General features: G+C 44.5%; 1 long non-coding RNA gene across 2 annotated transcripts in view; it reads left to right on the top strand.

Annotated features, from left to right (window-relative positions):
- Positions 1-3,026, top strand: part of LOC111721940 — a 3,842-nt gene extending 816 nt beyond the window's left edge. For both annotated transcript variants that reach the window (XR_002770920.1, XR_002770919.1), the window contains exon 2: positions 2,627-3,026. This is a non-coding gene — a long non-coding RNA (uncharacterized LOC111721940). The remainder of the gene's footprint in view (positions 1-2,626) is intronic.
- The last annotated feature ends 3,300 nt before the right edge of the window (positions 3,027-6,326 follow it).

Genomic DNA, 6,326 nt, shown 5'->3' with positions numbered 1-6,326 from the left:
GCACCGAGTCCCCTGCCCCAGAGACCAGGTGGGGAGCAGGCCAGGTCCCTGACCCCAAAGACCTGAGGGGAGGGGGGCAGGCCAGGTCCCCCTGACCCCAGAGACCTGGGTGGGTGGGGGAGGCAGGCCATGTTCCCCTGACCCCAGAGACCTGGGTAGGTAGGGGAGCAGGCCAGGTACCGCTGAGTCCAGAGACCAAATAGGAGGCAGGCCAGGTCCCCCTGACCCCAGAGACCAGGCGGTAGGGAGGGCAAGCCAAGTCCCCCTGATCCCAGACACCAGGTTGGATGCAGACCAGATCCCCCTGACCCCAGAGGCCTGGGAGGGTGGAGTAGGCAGGCCAGGTCCCCTGATCCCAGAGGAGGGAGAGTGGCAGGCCAGATCCCCCTGACCCCAAAGACCCTGGTGAGAAGTCAGGTTCAGGTCCCCCTGACCCCAGAGACCAGGTTGTGGGATGCAGGCCACATGCAGGCCTGCCCATCTTGGGAAGGTGGGAAAAGATGGGATGGCTGGTCAGACCTGAGGGGCACTGCACAGAGAAGGACTAGTGAGGGGACCAGGGCTGGTGACATAAGACCCAGGCTGCCTGATGAGACTCAGATTGGTCTCTCCTTTCTGGTTACTGTCTTGGAAGCTATTTGGCCACAGTCCTGTCGGGACTGGCCAGGCCCCAGGTCTGAGGCTGGAGGGAACCAACCTTGACCCAGAAAGCCCAGCCCCTGGCTGAACTGGGAAAAAGGCTGGAGAGGAGGGAGGCTGGGCTGCCACACCCCATCAGTTTCTGCAGGTGTTCAGGGCAATTTTATTAGAATGCCTTTCGTAAGAGGCAAGGTGTTAAGGGTGCAGAGATTCCATGAACAGCCCTAGTTATCTCAGATAAAACTTTCTGGGAGTTCTAGAAACCAGATAGATGTTCAAGAACCATTGCTCTCTCCAAGCCCTGATGATCATTCCATCTCTCAGGGCTGCAGTTTTTTCTTTAGTAAAACAAGAATGTCAAGATAAGTTCTCATCCAGCACTGAAATTTTGTTACTATATTATTGGACTTTATCCTTGGAAGTTCAAAGACTGGATAGTCAGAGCACAGTTAGCCAGAGAAGGACCTGACCAAACGCCCTGTAATAACAACCTAGAGGGTCTGTGCCCCAACCTCCTTTTCAGTTAAGTAGTATGATGAGTTTCTGCCCCCCTCATCTCTGTATTGTGAAGCGTAGTGTTTGGGATTAATCACTTGTTGCTTTTATAGCTCCATAAACTACAGGGACACCCGGTCACTGTGTTGTCTTCACTCCTAGTTATGATTTTTCCTTACCAGAATGATTTGTGAGAGTAATTTTGTTTGTTTCTTTGTTTGTTTTTTGGTCATATTTACATTCAGAGGTTTCTCTGGGCTAGTCTTAGAACGATCTGGAATTAGTTGGTTTCTTTTCTTTCTTTTTCTTTTTTTTGGAGTGGGTTCTTGCCCAGGCGGGAGAGCAGTGGCACACTCACAGCTCACTGCAGTCTAATCTCCTAGGTTCAAGGGATCCTCCCACTTCAGCCTTCCAGGTGGCTAGGACTACAGGAATACGCCACCACTCAGACTATTATTTTTGTTTTTTTGTACAGACCTGCCTTGCTATGTTGTCAGGCTGGTCTTGAACTCCTGGCCTCAGCAATCCTCCTGCCTCCGCCTTTCAAAGTGAGCCACTGCTCAGCCTTCCTGTTTTTATAGAGAACATTTTATTAGCATCACAAAGTTCTTTAAAAAACATTCCCCCTATTTAATGACACATTTCATTGTAAATTCTATAATGCATAAAAATTAGCTCTACAACATCTAAGAAGAAGGTATACTTTACAAAACTCACTCTCAGGAATTCACTCATGTTTTGTGTGAGATGAAAACAGTTTACAAGCAGGCCCGGGAGCCAAACTCAAGATGCTTAAAGAGAAACAAAAATTGTTAGTACAGTAGAACCCTGTTATAATGAGGCCCTTACTGCTTCAATTTAGACGTATTACTTGTCTATTCCTGTTTCTGAGATGTAATGTTTACAGATAGGAAAGCTATTATAAAAATAGAGAGTAACACAAAAAGTGTGTCTGGCCAGCATTAGGTGGGGAGGACAGTACGGGACCAGTGCAGGTGAAAGCTCACACCTTCTGTCCACATGCTTGCTTCTCATATGAAGGGAGTTCCAGTCATCATGACAGCAGGATAAGGCCTGGCTGAGGAAGGCAGTGTGTCACTAACATCCAGTTCCAAGAATACGGAAAAGAATCTGTTTTTCCCCAGAAATGTTAGCTAGAACACTACATTTTTAGTTCTTTTTACTTGTTTGCAAGGTAAGGCGTTATTGCCAAGAATATATAGGAAAACAAACATAGAAAATATTTTTGTTATAATTTGCTTTTTAAGAAGCAACATTCTGCACATGACTGGTAACTTTAACAGTGGGTGTGGTTCACAAATGATGGGACTACAACTTGTAGGGTTTTGGTACTCGGGTGAGAATTTCATCAGTCAAAAGCATATATTTCTTGCCCAAGTTAAAATGATTTTGCCACATAATTAGCCTGTACAACATAGATTAAAATATGATTGAAGTAGAGATTCTGACCTAATGTCAGTTGCGATTGTAGGTGCAGAACATGGGGTACACGTCCTCACCACCCCGCCAAGGGCACAGCTGGTGGGAGAAAGCAGGCCAGGAACCAAACTGGATGACCACAGCAACCCTGCCCACCCCCTGGAATGCTTCAAGGCCGGCCTCCTGGGAAACAACGGAACAGTAACTTTTACTCTGGTCCTGGCTGGCTGCCAATTAAGGGAGTAACTTCTAAGTCTGCCCTGAGTACAGAAATCAGTCTCCCTCTCCCTGCAGAAGAGATGACCCATCTGGGAACCCCCTCCTACCTTCAACCCTCCTGATAAGGGGTAATAAAAGTTCCTCTTGAAACTTTGAAGCTGAGCTGGCTCCTGCTCAGAGTCCACTCTGCTTTTTCTCCTTTCTCTACTAATAAAGCCCTTCTCATTCCTGGACTGGTGTCCTCTGCTTCGTAGGGACCCTCTCCCTAACCCAACCCCAGATCCCTTCATAAAATCTCAGGCAAAACCTAATAGCACATATAGCAATTCAAATATTTACTTTCATGAGAAAAAGATGATCTAATAAAAAAGTATCTATATGGGGCGGCTCCTGTGGCTCAAAGGAGTAGGACGCTGGCCCCAAATGCCAGAGGTGGCGGGTTCAAACCCAGCTCTGGCCAAAAACTGCAAAAAAAAAAAAAAAAAAAAAGTATCTATATGATGGTGAATTATCCTGTGTTTCTTCACACAAGAAGCCCAATAGTATTACATCTTAAAATATAGTACATATTTTATATTATAGTACATCTCAACTTGGACCCCAAATTTTTGTCAGAAATACTTGATTTGTACTTAGATTTTATAAAATTTACAATTGTAATAGTGGATTCCTATACCCAACTTGTTGCAAATATACTTTAAAGTTTTCCAATAACTACACTGAGCATCAGTTTTATTTTCAAATTAGCCTCCAGAATAGGCAAGAGAATCACCTACACCCAAGAGCTGGAGGTTGTTGTGAGCTGTGACGCCACAGCACTCTACCAAGGGTGACAAAATGAGACTCTGTCTCTAATTAAAACAAAAAGAAGAAGAATACATTAGGTTTTACATGCACAGTTAGAGGACGAGGACTTCAGTGTACCTTCAATCCATAAAGTATGAATTCTGAATCACACTGACTGGGTTTAAATCTTTGTGGGTCTGTGACTTTAGAAACCTTATTCTCTCTGGGCCATAGTTTCCTGAGTGAAAAATGAGGATAATAAAAATATCTGCCTTTTAAAGTTGTGGAGATAATATTCAATTTTTGTGTATTGTTTTAATAGATAGTGATTTAGTGGTCACTGACTATATGCCCTTGTCAGACCCAGGGCCAGGTCCTGGAAGAACAGTAGTGAATGATACAGACTCCCTGGCATCTGGAAAGCACATCCCATTGAGACATCAAAAATACACAAAGCACTTAGAACAGTGCCTATCCCATAGAGAGTGCTCAACAAGTGTTATACTTTTCCCTCATGGCCCAGGTCATCTTATTTCCCACATATTTACCCCTTAATTCATTAAAAGGTTTATCAAACATTCACTTACAATATGGTAAGGCTAACACTGGAGACGGGTGGGCAAACCTAGGCCTGTGGAGACAAACCACTGACACACAAGAAGTGGGTAAGTACAAAATCTGAACTGTGCAAGAATTCAGTGTGCACATCTCAGTAACATGGAAACTAACTTTTTTTTCTTTTTTTTTGAGACAGAGTCTCACTATGTTACCTTTGGTACAGTGCCTTGGCGTCACAGCTCACAGCAACCTCAAGCGCTTGGGCTTAAGCAGTTCTCTTATCTCAGCCTCCCAAGTAGCTGGAACTACAGGTGCCTGCTGCAACGCCCAGCTATTTTTTTTGTTGTGGTTGCCATTGTTGTTTGGTAGGCCCGGACTGGGTTCAAACCCACCAGCCCTGGTGTATGTGGCTGGTGCCCTGGCCACTGAGCCATAGGCACTGAGCCTATAGTTTCCTTTTTTTTCAGAGAAGGGGTCTTACTATGTTGCCCAAGCTGGTGTTAAACTCCTGGGCTCAAGCCATCCTCCCACCTCACCCTCCCAAGTAATTGGAATTACAACTTCGTGCCATCAAGTGCCCAGTTTGTGTTGTGTTTTTAAATTGTATCATTTGTATAATACTTGGGATGCTTTGTATTGAAGCACTTGAAAATATTTTTCTTTTCTTCTTCTTTTTTTTTTTGAGATAGAGTCTCCCTTTGTCGCCCCTGGTAGAGTGCTGTGGCATCATAACTCACAACCTCAAACTCTTCGCTCAAGCAATTCTCTTTCCTCAGACTCCCGAGTAGCTGGGACTATAGGTGCCTGCCACAACGCCCAGCTATTTTTAGAGATGGGGTCCTCCTCTGGCTCAGGTGATCCACCCACCTCAGCCTCCCAGAGTGCTGGGATTATAGGCCTGAGCCACTGGGCCTGACCTTGAAAATATTTCTGAATGGTAGAATTATTTTTTCAGGTATAAGTACAAGACGGGTCAGTAACTCTTCATTTACATGTTTTTAGTGGACTTATCTTCACAGAGGATATTCCCAGAAATATTCATCAACTCTGACAGGGAAAGCACTCATTTAGACAAGTAGTGGCAGGTGCGTGTACTTGTCAACATGGCATTAAATACGGTAGTTTAGAACACGGACTCTGGAACTGACTTCCTGGGTCCTGCGCCACCTGACTTGTGTGCCCGCGGCCTGTTCCTCACCTCCCCATCTCCTCAGATGATTCCTCCTGACAGCAGAGACAGATATGAGTATTTGTCAGATGAAAACAAGATCAAATGAATCAGGCACATCTCTGTCTATATACTTAGTTTTAATTTAAAAAAAAACAACACTATCCATTACTAAAAGAAATTAAAGTGTTCCAAGCACGTAAATTTTACTGAACAATTTCAGCAAGTATGGGTTTTGGCCTTAGAAAGTAGAATTAAGAGGCAAGTGCAGTGGCTTACGCCTGTAATTCCAGCACTCTGGGAGACTGAGGCTAAAGGATTGCCTGAGATCAGGAGTTCAAGACCAGCCTGAGCAAGAACAAGACCACATCTCTAAAAGTATCTGCACGTTGTGGTGGGCACCTATAGTCCCAGCTACTTGGGAGGCTGAGGCAAGAGGATTGCTTGAGCCCAGGAGTTGGAGGTTGCTATGAGCTGTGACACCACAACACTCTACCAAGGGCAACATAGAGAGACTCTGTCTCAAAAAAAAAAAAAAAAAAAGAGAAAAGAAGGTAGAATTAAGTGGCTTGACAAGTTCAGTGTCAATCTTGTGAGATGGCCAATGTTATATTTCTGTTTGTGTTTTTTGACTCTCATAACTATTTTTTTAAATTGCTTGTTTTTGTTTAAATTCCATATTTTCCCTAGATATCACCACTGAATAGCTTCAATAATATGCCATTTTTCTATCAAGGTCCTGGGTCAACATCTACATAGTGCCTGCTAATTCTGGGCACCCACACTGTCCACTGTACCTGTGCCAGTCCACATCTCTTCTTTCAGCTTAGAGTGGAAATTCATATTCTGTAAGAAGCGAGGAAATTTGGAAAAGCTTGTAGGGTATTCCAGTTATGTATTGCTATATAACATGTTACCTCAAAGTTTTGTGTCTTAGGCTCAGCACCCGTAGCACAGTGGTTATGGTGCCAACCACATACACCAAGGCTGGCAGTTTAAACCCGGCCCGGGCCAGCTAAAC

Source organism: Otolemur garnettii, unplaced genomic scaffold (assembly GCF_000181295.1).
Source record: "Otolemur garnettii isolate 467f Iridium unplaced genomic scaffold, OtoGar3 scaffold00205, whole genome shotgun sequence".
In the NCBI taxonomy this organism is placed as follows: domain Eukaryota; kingdom Metazoa; phylum Chordata; class Mammalia; order Primates; family Galagidae; genus Otolemur; species Otolemur garnettii.
Note: the sequence above shows the minus strand (reverse complement) of the source record. Positions and strands in the feature narration are given on the sequence as shown.